The following is a 13,292-nucleotide window of genomic DNA, read 5'->3' as shown; positions in this document are numbered from 1 at the left end:
CTCGATTGAATTCACACGCCGACAGCTCCGGAGCGGTCAAGCCTCCGAGGCTCACTGAACTGCGCGTGGGCTCCCGCCACGCCGGGGCGGGACCCAGTCCTGCGTCCCAGTGACTGCAGGCGCTGGGGGGCAAGCCCTCTGGGCTTTGATTTCAGGGCTCAGTGCACCGCAGGGGTGGTGATGCCGATCACCCGCGTGGCCCCGAGGTGAGTGGGGCAGGGCAGATTCAGGCAAGAGACAGCCGGCCCTCGCTTTTCCCACCTTCCCTGCTCTCAGGTGTCAAGTGGAGGAGACTGAGTGTCGAAATGGGAGGGAAGAGTGGGTTATCACACGAAAGGGAAGAATTTTTGACTTCTAGCAGGCGGAGCCAGAGAGGCCACATAACCCAGTACTTCGGACGGCCTTGTGCAATGAGGAACCATTCCACCCAAAATGCCAGGGGCACCCCGTTGAGAAATGCTATGCGGAGCCCTTGTATTTGCATATCACCTAGTCAACTGTACCGTATTTACGAATTACCTAGCATTCAGCACGACCCAGGCTTCATGTAACTTACTTGAAAAAAAATATTTTTTGTTGTTAAACTTACTTTTTTTTCTTACTAATTTTTGGGGGGAGGGTGGGTATGACTAGCACATTATGCCAGTGATATCATTGGTGATATTGCTTAGAATGAAACTAAGGTTTTATTTATTGTTTGTTTGTTTTATTGAAGTATAGTTGATTTGCAATGTTGTGTTAGTTTCTGGTGTACAGCAAAGTGATCCAGTTATATACCTATATTATTTCATATTCTTTTCTAAGTGCTTTGTTACAGGATCTTGAATATAGTTCCCTGTGCTAAATATAAATCCTTATTGTTTATTTTATATATGGTGTTGTATATCTGGTCATCCCAAACTCCCTTTCCGCTTTGGTGACCGTAAGTTTGTTTCTTATATCTGTCTGTTTCTGTTTTGTAAATAAGTTCATTTGTATCATAGTTTAGATTCCACATGTAAGTGATATCATATGTTATTTGTCTTTCTCTGACTTCACTATATGATAATCTCTAGGTCCACTCGTGTTACTGCAGATGACGTTAGTAAATTCTTTTTCGTGGCTGAGTAATATTCCATTGTGTGTATGTACCTCATCTTCTTTATCCATTCCTCTGTTGATGAACACTGGGTTGCTTCCGTGTCTTGGCTATTGTAAATAGTGCTGCAATGAACATGGGGTGTATGTGTCTTTTTGAATTAGGAGTTTTTTCCCAACACCTGCCTAGGAGTGGAATTGCTGGATCATATGGTAACTCAATTGTTCGTTTTTTAAAGGACCTCCATCTGGTTCTTCATAGTGGCTACACCAATTTATGTTCTCACCACCAGTGTAGGAGGTTTTCTCCAAACCCTCTCCTGCATTTGTTATTTGTGGACTTTTTAATGGCACCCCACTCCAGTACTCTTGCCTGGAAAATCCCATGGGCAGAAGAGCCTGGTGGGCTGCAGTCCATGGGGTCGCTAAGAGTCGGACACAACTGAGCGACTTCACTTTCACTTTTCACTTTCATGCATTGGAGAAGGAAATGGCAACCCACTCCAGTGTTCTTGCCTGGAGAATCCCAGGGACGGGGGAGCCTGGTGGGCTGCCGTCTGTGGGGTCGCACAGAGTCGGACACGACTGAAGTGACTTAGCCGTAGCCGTAACGATGGCCATTCTGACTGGTGTAAGGTGATACCTCATTACAGTTGAGATTTGCATTTCTCTGGCAATTAGAAGCCAATTTTTTAAACATTTAAACAGGAGAGTTGACTGAAAGAGGTGTGATAAGAGTGCACCACAAGTCGTCGTAGTGAATACTGTTTGAGAAATTGTTTCAGTGACATCAGTTCTGTTTCAGTAATTTAAATCCCTCTGTGATAGAAAACGTGTCTCTTATGGAAGGTCACAGTCAAAACACTTGAAAGCCAGTATTCTAGAGCAGGGCTGTCCAGTAGAATTTTCTGAGCAGTCAGTGTTCTGTTCTGCGCTGTCCAGCACAGTAGCCACTGGCTACCTGAGGTTGCTGAGCACTTGAAATGTGGCTAGTGTGACTGAGGCCCTGGATTTTTCATTGTATTTAAGTAATTTTAATGTAATAAGCCACGTGTAGCTGATGGTCATATTGGACAGGACAGAACATTTACCTCACTGTACTCATTGTTAGGCTTCCATGGTGGCTCAGTGGTTAAGAATCTGCCTGCCAAGCAGGAGATGAAGGTTTGATCCCGGGGAAGGGAAGAGCCCCTGGAGTAGGAAATGGCAACCCACTCTAGTAGTCTTGCCTGGAAAATCCTACGAACAGAGGGGCCTATCGGGCTATAGTCCATGGGGTTGCAAAGAGTTAGGCGCGACTTAGTGACTTAAATAACAACTCATCGTAGGAAGTTCTATGAGACAGTGCAGCTCTGGAGCCCTAAATTTGTAAGACATGACCTACATCTTCAGTTAGGTTGGTGATGATAATAGTAATAACAAGAACAGTAATCACAGTTGGCATTTTCTGAGCACTTACCAGGTACCAGGCACTGTTCTAAGTAGTTTATAGGTATTAACTTGTTTAATCCTGGTTATTATTATCCCCACTGTCTCAGTCTGCCCTAGTTGCCATAACAAAACACCACAGACTATATGGCTTACACAACAGAAATAAATTAGGGACTTCCCTGGTGGCTCAGATGGTAAAGAATTTGCCTGCAATGCAGGAGACCCAAGTTCACTCCCTGGGTCAGGAAGATCCCCTGGAGAAGGGAATGGCAACCCACTCCAGTGTTCTTGCCTGGAGAATCCCATGGACGGAGGAGCCTGGCAGGCTACAGTCCTGGGGTCACACAGAGTCAGACACGACTGAGCAACTAACAGTTCTAGAGGCCAGAAGTCCCAGATTAAGAGGCTGGCAAATGTGGTCTCCAGTGAAAGTTCTTTTCCTGGCTTGTAGAGATCACCTTCTCGCTGTCTCCATGTGACCTTTCCTCGATGTGTGTACAGGAGAGAGAGAGGGAAAAAAAAAGAGAGTGTGTGTGTGTGTGTGCTAGCCAGTTTTGAGTCTCTTCTTGACTATTATGAGCACATGTGCTCAGTTGCTAAGTCATGCCTGACTCTTTGCAACCCCACGGACTATAGCATGCCAGGCTTCTCTGTCCATGGAATTTCCCAGGCAAGGATACTGGCATGGGTTGCCATTTCATTCTCCAGGGGATCTTCTTGACCCAGGGATCGAACCTGTGTCTCCTGCATTGGCAGGTGGATTCTTTACCCTTGAGCCACCAGGGAAGCCCAAATGAACACACTAATCCTATCAGATCAGAGTCCCACCCTTACAACCTAACATTAATGACTTCCTTAGATGCCCCCTCTCCAAACAGAGCCACACTGAGGGTTCACACTTCCACACATGAATTCGGGGAGGACACAAACATTCAGTCCATAACATCTATTTTACATATGAAGAGACTGAGGTACAGAAGGGTTAAGCGAACAATCCAAAGTCACACAGTTGGCAGAGTCCGTCTTCAGACCCAGGCAGCTGGCTCTTGAGCCCTTCCACGCATCGGCTGTGCTGTGCGGTCTCTCCCAGGAGAGATTGCCATCTGGCTAAGAGCAGAGATTCCCAGTGGGAAATCTCGACTTGCACAGGGCTGTAGACAGCAGGTTCTGAGGGAAAGGGGGAGCAGGGAGGATAGATGTGCCAGGAAGCCTGGAGAAGGACTGACAGCAAGAAAATAAATTCCTGGTGCACGTGAAGAAAGTGAAGATGAGAAACTCCTCTGTGAATTAGCACAGCATCTTCACATTGTATATATAAAGGTCACACAGATAACAGCAGCCTAAACCACACTACAGTACTAGAGCACCCTCCCTCCCCCCGACCCCCACAACAGGAACAAAGCAATAAACAGAGAATCTAAATGCATTTCTATAAAGCAGGACATGGACAGAGGCTGGAGCTGAGTAGGAGGCACTGGTGGGAATAATAAATGCAATCACAGTGACAGCTGACATGTCCTGAGGGCTCACCTGTATGCCTTCATTTAACCTTTACAGCAGCCACAGAGGTAGATTCTGTTATGTATCCCCATTTTAGAGACGGGAAGACTGAGGCACAGAGAGGTTAACATACTCAGGGCTGACTTGTATTGAGCTCTAACACTGTGCCCAGCATCACACATGCATTTTCTCACTGAAATCTTAAGTGCCATGCAAAGGAGTTGTTTCTTTTTTAAGACTATTTTATGGATGAAGAATGAAACCCAGAGAGGTCACTTTTCGAGGGTCACAGAGCTAGTAAGAACAGAGTGGAGGTCTGATCCCGGGCCAAGCTGACTTCTAGGCTAGGATATTTATCTTTCAAAGAAGATACAATTTTGAGATGAATGGAGACTTGGAGAAGGAGAACAGGTCCACAGAGTGGGTGGAAGAAAAGAGTCCTTCATAAGAAATGAGATCAACGGAAAGGTTTTGGCAAAAGGTACCCCCGGCCCAACTCAGGCCTGGCCAGGCAGGCAGGTGGGCCAGAGGGAGGACATTTCTAGATGCTGCTGGAGCTCTGGGAAGGCTCATGCTGGAGGGACTCAGAAGTAGCTGGAGTCTGGGCAGGCCGTGGCTGCCTGCCTGACACACAGGCCTGATTGCTAAGCATCTGATTTATGGTTCTGCAGGAGCTATCAGGGAGAGTAATATTTCACCGTGTCAGCGCTGAGCTGCTCTCCAGAACGTCCTGCCCAACTGACCATTAATGCAACATGGACCACAGCCTCTTTAATGCTCTTCAGAGAACTTAAACATGCAGACAACACGAGGAAGATGGCCCGGGTTTCCCTCCCAGGAAGCAGGCCCCTCGCCGGCTAATCTAGAGGCAGGATTAAGCAACCTCGCTCTTAAAATATACCTGCCTTGGAGGAGGAGTGGGCAGGGAGTCCATCTGCGCTCTGAGTCATTTTTCTAAAGCAAATTTGTCAACAATTTCCTTTCTGCGTTCGTGTCTCCAAGCAGCCAAGGACAAAAAGTAATGGGATTGGACCACAGCAGAGCAGGTCGGGAAAAGCCCAGCTGTCACCAGCTTAATCAGAATGGATTTTGATGGGTATTTGTCACCAGGCTTACTGTTCATAAATGAGCAAGGATACAAAGTAGCGAAACCTGTGGGATGCAGGCAGAGTCTAATCCAGATAACCTTAAATTACATTTATTAGAAAAACCAGGAAAATTAATAAGAACTGGTCATTGAAAAGACCATTAAGTAGATAAGTCCTTGGTAAACACAAACAAGGGGAAAAAAAAGAGAGAGAAAAAGAGATCAGTAACCAACATCCAGAATGAAAGAGTGGACATTATTGTAGGTTCAGAGGAGATTCTCTTTTTTTAAGTATTTATCTATTGTATTTATTTATTTGGCTGCACCGGGCCTTAGTTGCAGCACAAGGAATCTTTAGCTGTGGCATTCGACTCTTGGTTGTGGCATATGGGATCTAGTTCCCTGACCAGGGATCAAACCAGGGCCCCCTGCGTTGGGAGTGTGGAGTCTTAGCCACTGGACCACCAGCCCAGCCACTGGGCACCTTTGCCCAGGCCCTGTGACTCTGTATGTAAGTTCCACTGACCCGGTCTGAACTTCAGTTTCCATGCTGGTGGAAGGAGGGGTCTGGACTATCATTGGAATCCTTTATCAGGCCAGCCGTATGCCTCATCACACACCGACGAGTGGATGCAGTAACCATATTTCATGGTTTTAAAATCCTGGAGACCTTGAAGGCCCAGAAGCAGTGACACTCCTGCAGCAACTAGTGTACGTGGCACCCAGATCTTGGCTTCTAAACACCATTTTCCAGTGAAAGGAACCAGGGCTCCTTGGATATGAGACTGATTCTAGGGCGGGACAGGAAAGACATGGTAACATGGAGCATCTTACAGTGCCCCAAACTAAGGGCACACTCACAAAGCCCCATGATGATGGGGTATGTCATAGGGATACAAGAGCTGACCAGAAAGAGTCAGAGCTGGAACAATTTGAGTACTAAAATAACATAGCATCTAACCCTAAGTATGGGCTTCCAGGTGGCACAGTGGTAAAGAATCTGCCTGCCGATACAGGAGGTACAAGAGATACGGGTTCAATCCCTCAGGAAGATCCCCTGGAGTAGGAAATGGCAACCCACTCCAGTGTTCTTGCCTGGAAAGTTCCACGGACAGAGGAGCCCGGCAGGCCACAGTCCATGGGATCACGAAGAGTCGGACGTGACTGAGCAACTGAGCACACACACAACCCTAAGTACAAAGTAAGCACCCGTGAGTCCGTACTGACGCAGATAAAGGATTGAATAAACAGACAAGTGGGGGAGAAGAGACAGCTTTACAGTGGAGAGACCTGAGGAACACTGCCCGAGCCAGGCGATCAAGGTCAGCATCGCCAGTGTTACGCCATGCTGGTACAGCATACCCTTGATGGGATGTGCTGGGAGTGGCACTTTCACCTCTGTGATCTCCCTCACCAAAAGCCCTAGCCCCTGTCTAACCACGAGCAAAACATCAGATAAATCCCAGTTGAGAGGCATTCTGCAAAATACCTGACCAGCAGTCCTTTAAACCGTCACCAAAACCAGGGAAAGTCTGAGAAACCATCACAGTCCAGAAGAACCTAAAGAGACAACATGAAAAAATATATCATGGTACCCCAGATGGGATCCTGGAAGGGAAAAAGGACGATAGTGGAAAACGGAATTAAAAATAGACAGTAGCTAATAATAATATAGTGATATTTATTAGTTGTGACAAGCCATTTGAATATAAAATGTTAACAGCAAAGGAAACTGGGCATGTGCTGTATGGGAACGCCCTATACTATAGTCACAATTTTTCTGTGAATCTAAAACTATTCTAAAATTTAAAGTTTATTTAAAAAAAACAAACAAACAAACTGGAGACTCATCCAGTAACTTGCCCAAGATCACACACCTAGGAAATGGCAGGGCTGGTACTGGAGCCCAGGGATGGGCTTTTGAAGGCCAACTATAAAGTCAAGGCCATGTGAAACTTAATGTGCCTACCCCTGTTCTCTTCTGCCCCGTTCCCTGAGATGTATTAATGTGTAGCATCCTGACGTGTCCATGGGATTAGGACTGAAGACTACAGTGTTCTGCTTTGCTTCTAAATTGTTTCACCAGCAGAACTGACCATCCATGAACCTCTTGCAGTGGTGAACTCAATTCAGTTTGAGGCTATGGAATCCACAGTAGTAATACTAGCAATAATCAAGACAAACGTGTATGTGGTATTTTCTACAGTCGAGGGACTTTTCAAAGTGCTCTATCTGTATTGATTCATTCAGTCCTTACAAAACCCTAAGTGGGAAGTACCATTCTGCAGTTCAATCACAAACAAAGAGGCTGAGAGTCAAAAAGATTCAATACCTTGTCCAAGTTCATTCTGTTAATAAGTAGCAGAGTCAGAATTTGACCCAGATCCCAGAGTCTGTGCTGTACTCTCTGACCTTGCAAAAACCAGTTAAAAAAAAAAAAAGGACACTACTTTACGATTTCCCAGTTTAGTAGATGAAACAAATCAGCCAGTGTATTAGGCCTAGATTCATCCTACAGGCCCCACAAACTGCAGAAACAGAGAAACATTTGTCCTGAAATGGGGTAGAATTGGGGCAGTTTTTACAAAGGCAGTGACATCAACAAACCTTGGCAGGCTTTAGATAGTTGGAAAGAGAGCAGGGGAAAGCATTCAGAACAGAAGGAACAGCAAGTGCAAAGGCCCTGGGGCCAGAGGACGAGGGTTGTTGAAGGGCTGCTGCTGCTAAGTCGCTTCAGTCGTGTCCGACTCTGTGCGACCCCATAGGCGGCATAGAACCCACCAGGCTCCCCTGTCCCTGGGATTCTCCAGGCAAGAACACTGGAGTGAGTTGCCATTTCCTTCTCCAGCGCATGAAAGTGAAAAGTGAAAGTGAAGTCGCTCAGTCGTGTCCGACCCTTAGTGACCCCATGGACTGTAGCCTTCCAGGCTCCTCCGTCCATGGGATTTTCCAGGCAAGAGTACTGGAGTGGGGTGCCATTGCCTTCTCCACTAGCAGAGGCTATGTCTGCAGTGTGTTGGGAAATGGGGGGTGGAAGGTGATGAGTAGCAGGGTGTGCAGACAAGTGGGGCCTGAGTCATGGTGAGGACTCGGAGGGAGGTGGGAGCCATTGTGGGGTTTTGAGCAGGGGAGGGCCAGGATCTGACTTAGGGTTTAGCAGGATCCCTCTGGCTGCTGGATGAAAACTAGGCTGGAAAGAAGGAGGGTAGAAATGAAGAGGTGATGGTAATAGCTGAGTCAGAGGTCCACAAATTTCTGTCAGGAGCCAGAGAGTAAATATTTTAAGTTTTTCAGGGTCAGACTGTCTCTGTCTCAACTACTCACTTCTCCCGTTGCAGGACAAAATCAGCCACAGACTGGAAGTAAATGAATGAACATGGCAGTGTTCCAATAAAACTTTATTTATACAACAGGTGGCAGGCCAGATTTGGCTCCCAGGTCATAGTTTGCTGCCCCCTGGTGTAAGTGGGAGGTAATCATAGCTTAGACCATGGTGGGAGCAGCAAGGGAGACTCTTTACCGAGACTCTTTCCCTTTGACATGTTAAGTTCCTGTTTCCAACCAGATTTATGATCTTCCGGATCTTTCCATTTTCATTTATGTGTATGGATACATTCGTATGTAGTATCTCATTTTGTTTTTCAGTTCCGTTCGGTCGCTCAGTCATGTCCGACTCTTTGCAACCCCATGGTTTTTAATCCGTGTAGACCCCGGCGATACTGGCCGTCTCCTTCTCTAGTCTGCCTCTTTTTGCCCCGCAGGACGTCTTTGTGCTAGCCTAACAATCTCCGTCTTCCTTCTGAGCGGCCAGGTGGGAGTGTCCTGAATGGATATACCACAGTTCATTCCGCCGTGACCCAGTTGAGGGAACTGCAGGTGATTCCAGCTTCTCAATGGGGTGAACGGCCTCCTTGCGCAGGACTCTTTGTGTGTGTTTCTCTGGGTCAGAAAGTGTCAGTTCCTCAGCACCACTGCGCCTCACCAATGTCGAGGCCACAGGAACCCCCCACTCTGTCTTGGAAGGGTGTTCCTGCTCAGATCCCCCCCCCCAAAATTATAGTCACACTTTGAGTCCAGAGAGGCCAGAGGCACCCTGGGCAGTGAGAAGCTGGCATCCTCAGCGTGAGGATGCCCGTCCCCCACGCAGCCCAGTTGAGGAGCCAGGGGTCCTTGCCCCCAGGACCCAGCCCAGTTGAGGAGCCAGGGGTCCTTGCCCCCGGGACCCAGCCCATCCTCACATCCTCCGCCCTGTCCCGCTCCCCTCGGTGCCGGCTCGGCAGGTAACTCGATCCAGGTCAGCTGGCGGAGTATGAGGTAGCGTCTAGCTGAGCGTCATGGTATTTTATTAAGCCCGAAATGTGATCGCTACTGTTGTCACACTTTAGCGCCCCCAACAATCCCCTGGCAGATGAGAAAACCAGAGCCTTCCCGCATGCCTTTCCCCTGACGTCAGGGAAAGTGCAGGGAACCCTGCCCGGGGGCCCGAGAGCCTGGGTGACCCCCCGGAGCAGCTTTCAAGCCTGAGGGAAGGACCGGGGGCCACTGGGCAGTGTTTTTCCAATTTCAGGCAAAGCAACGGACTGGGGGAAATCTGCTATTAATTTCTCCTTGGTGCCTGGGTCTCGGAAGTCAGCACTGGCTTTTCAATACAGTCTCCGTTAACCTATTAGGATGGTGGGCCCTAGAATCCTTCTGTCTTGATGACATTGCTCTGGATCAGGGGTCTCGGACAAGGATGCTCACGGGGGCCCAAGTGAGGTAAAGTGAGGAAAACCCAGCAGAGGCTGTGGGGGAGTGGAGATGGAGCTTGAGGCTGTGGATGGTCAGGACAGAGGCATGCAAGCCCTGCCTTGCCAGAGCATGTAAATTCTCAAAGTAGCAGAAAATCTGGAGAGACGGAGAAGAAGGGAGAGAGAAGGGAGGAAGGGGAAGTGAGGGAGAGAGGCAGGGAGAGAGACGGCTGTTGTTCCAAAAAATGTTTTATTGTTTTAAGACAGTTTGGGCTAGATGAGATACATCTCCTGGCCAGCTCTCAAGCTCTTCCCTAACTGAACCTGTCAACACAGCAGTGAAATTGTCCACCCTGTTCCTTTGTCCCTCCAGAGCTGCGCTGTCCAGCGGACTTTTCTGCAGTGATGGAAACGTGCGCCATCCAGTATGGTAGCCACTGGCTCCATTTGGCTATGGAGCCCATGAAATAGACCTAAGGAACTGAATTTTCTATGGAACTTTTAAATTTATTTATTTATCTTGGACTGCACTGGGTCTCCACTGCTGCACATGAGCCTTCTCTAGTTGCAGCACGTGGGCTTCTCACTGCAGTGGCTTCTCTTGTTGCAAAGCCTGGGCTCCGGAGTACGTGGGCTCAGTAGTTGTGGCACACAGGCTTAGTTGCCCTGTGGCATGTGGGATCTTCCTGGAGCAGGGATCGAACCCTTGACCCCTGCATTGGCAGGCAGATGCTAAACCACTGGACCACCAGGGAAGTCCTCTATTTAATTCTAACTAACTATAAAGAACCACGTGTGGGGACCTCCCTGGTGGTCCAGTGGCTAAGTTTCTGTGCCTGCAATGCAGGGGCCCTGGGTTTGATCCCTGGTCAGGGAACTAGATCCCACATGCCACAATTAAAGACCCTGCATGCTGCAATGAAGATCAAAGATCTTGCATGCCCCAATTAAGACCCTGAGCAGCCAAATAAATAAAGTTAATATTTAACAACAACAACAAAAAGAACCACGTGTGGCTGATTGCTACTGTATTAGATAACGTGATTATAGAACCTTTTCAGTCAGAGGTATGCCATCACAACTCTTTAGGAAAGAACACGCCGTCTCAGGGACAGGGATCAATTATACCACCAAGAGATTAGAATCCTGGGTGCATGGAAAGAAAGGCGATGTGGGATCATACATAGAAACGGTTTAGGTGTCAGCCAGATGTCTGCTAGCTTGAAGAGTGGTCATTCATTGCCTCCCAGGTTTTTTTTTCCCACTACTACCCAAAGAGTCTCTCAGTCGGAGTCACCGCTGAGCGGCCGCCATGTCATTTGCCCTCTGGTCTGGCTGCCCTCTGCCCAGGGCTGACCCTAAGGAAGCCCCTGGGCGGACCTCCCTGCTGTTGCTGCCATCCAGGCGTGTCAGAGCGCACCACCCACCCCCAGGGACCTCAGACACACCAGGTCCCATGCCACAGGACCCCAAGTCCTGCTTCGCCACTGCCACAGAACTGTGGGCAAAGCAGGCCAGGGACTCTGGGCATAAACCTCTTCCCAAGCCAGAGGCTTCAGCAAACCCCCTCCAGTCCACAGCCCCGTGAGGAGGCCAGGGAGGGGTCAGCGCCACACCACCCCTTCTTCTAGGTTCCGACCTTAATCCCCACAAAGCCGCCCAAGCTTCCCCAGGTACGACTGTCTCCACCCTGCCCCCTGTATCTCCATGACAACCAGGTTCCCTCTGTATATCTTTCACAAGTGATGGGAAGGTGGTTCCATTATCCCCCAGCAAAGCTCCTGTCCTCAAAGATGAATTCCAGCCTCCTCCTTGTGTAAAAAGAAATCTGCTCAAGATGTTGATAGCACCATTTTTTTCCCCAGCGTGTCTCCTCCTGTGAGGAGTCCAGGGATGTAACAACCAGTTTTTTTCTCAGAGGTCAAGCTCAGAGTTCCACGTGTGTCTTCTCTCTCTAACAGTCTTTACTAGGAGGTCTCTACGCCCTGAAATTGTCTTGCAAAAACCAAAACGTGGATGTTTACAAATCTTAACACAGTAATCAAAGCTAACATTTATGTAGCACCAGGCTTTTCTTCTCTCGTTAACCATGTAAGCAGGTTCTGTTGTTATCTCCATTTGCCAGTCTGACCTCTGAGGTTCAGGATGGCTGTGTCATGTGCTCAAGGTCACACAGCTAGGCAGTGGTTAGGTCCAGGATCCAAACCCAGGCGATCAGATTGCAGAGCCTGACTCTATAATCAGTACCATGGTGGCACGCACAGCACACTCATGATTTTTGCCTTATGGATCTTTCACCTGAATGTACTTTATGATGGAGGTGGAGCTCTTCACAGGATTGGTGGGATTTGCATGTGGCCTCCTTGGGGGCACTGGCATCACCCTTGCCTCTTGGTTGCCAACTGCAGAAAACCCCTCTCCACTCCCTTAAACAGAAAAGTCCATGTATTCCTTTCCTGTGACTGCTGTACAAATTACCACACACTTAGTGGCTTAAAACAACACCACTCTAGAGGTCAAACGTCCAAAATCAATTTCACTGGGCCGAAGATGTCGGCAGAGCTGGTTTCTTCTGGAGACTTTAAGGGAAGAAACTGTTTCTTTGCCTTTTTCGACTCTTGGCAGCTACCTGTATTTCTTGGCTTGTGGCCTCTTTCTCCACCTTCAATGCACCTCACTCCAGTTCTCTTCTCTGTCATCAAATAATACCCCTCTGCCTCTTACTTGCAAGGACCCTTGTAATTACATTCAGGATCCAACCAGCGTACTCTCCCCATGTCGAGATGGTTAACTTAATCACATCTACAGAGTTCCTTTTGCCCTGTGAGGTTCCTGGGATTAGGACATAACACATCTTGGGGGGGCTGCGGTTCAGCCTACTATAGTGGTCAGGGTGGCCTCCTCTCAGTTGCGGCGGGATAGAGCGAGTCATGTGATCGGACCTCATCCCTCTCTCCGGCTCCCAGACCTGCTTTCCTCTAACAGCCCCAGGCTTAACCCCACCATCCAGCAGCCCCAGAGAAAGGAGAGCTCCTCTTTCTCAAAAGTCCCAGGGCTGGTTCTCATTGGTCCATCTGAGACCACACCCTCATCTCTGAAGCAATCACTGTGGCCAGAGGACCCTGGGTCTCTCTGATTGGCTGAACCTGGGTCACGTGCCCACCAATGTCATCCCCTCCTCTCTGTCTTAACTGCCACGTGTTAAGGTATTTCTGCAGAGAACATGAGTGGTGGCCGGCAGCTTGTTACTGGAATCCATTGAATGGCCAGCACTTGAAAGGGTAACCTGGCACATAGCAGACGTGAAGCTGCTCAGTCGTGTGCGACTCTTTGCGACCCCATGGACAGTAGCCTACCAGGCTCCTCAGTCCGTGGAATTTTCCAGGCAAGAGTGCTGGAATGGGCTGTCATTCCTTCTCCAGGGGATCTTCCCCACCCGGGGATCAAACCCAGGTCTCCTACATTGC

At 48.6% G+C, this 13,292-nt stretch overlaps 1 protein-coding gene across 3 annotated transcripts in view; it reads left to right on the top strand.

Annotated features, from left to right (window-relative positions):
* Positions 1-13,292, top strand: part of EYA2 (EYA transcriptional coactivator and phosphatase 2) — a 263,186-nt gene that overhangs the window by 225,928 nt on the left and 23,966 nt on the right. The gene's annotated exons all lie outside the window — the stretch shown is intronic.

The sequence above is a fragment of the Bos grunniens genome, chromosome 13, assembly GCF_055505025.1.
Source record: "Bos grunniens cultivar Pamir isolate PY7600 chromosome 13, Bosgru_T2T1.0, whole genome shotgun sequence".
Classification (NCBI taxonomy): domain Eukaryota; kingdom Metazoa; phylum Chordata; class Mammalia; order Artiodactyla; family Bovidae; genus Bos; species Bos grunniens.
The sequence above is the reverse complement of the archived record's forward strand: the minus strand, read 5'-3'. Positions and strand labels throughout refer to the sequence as shown.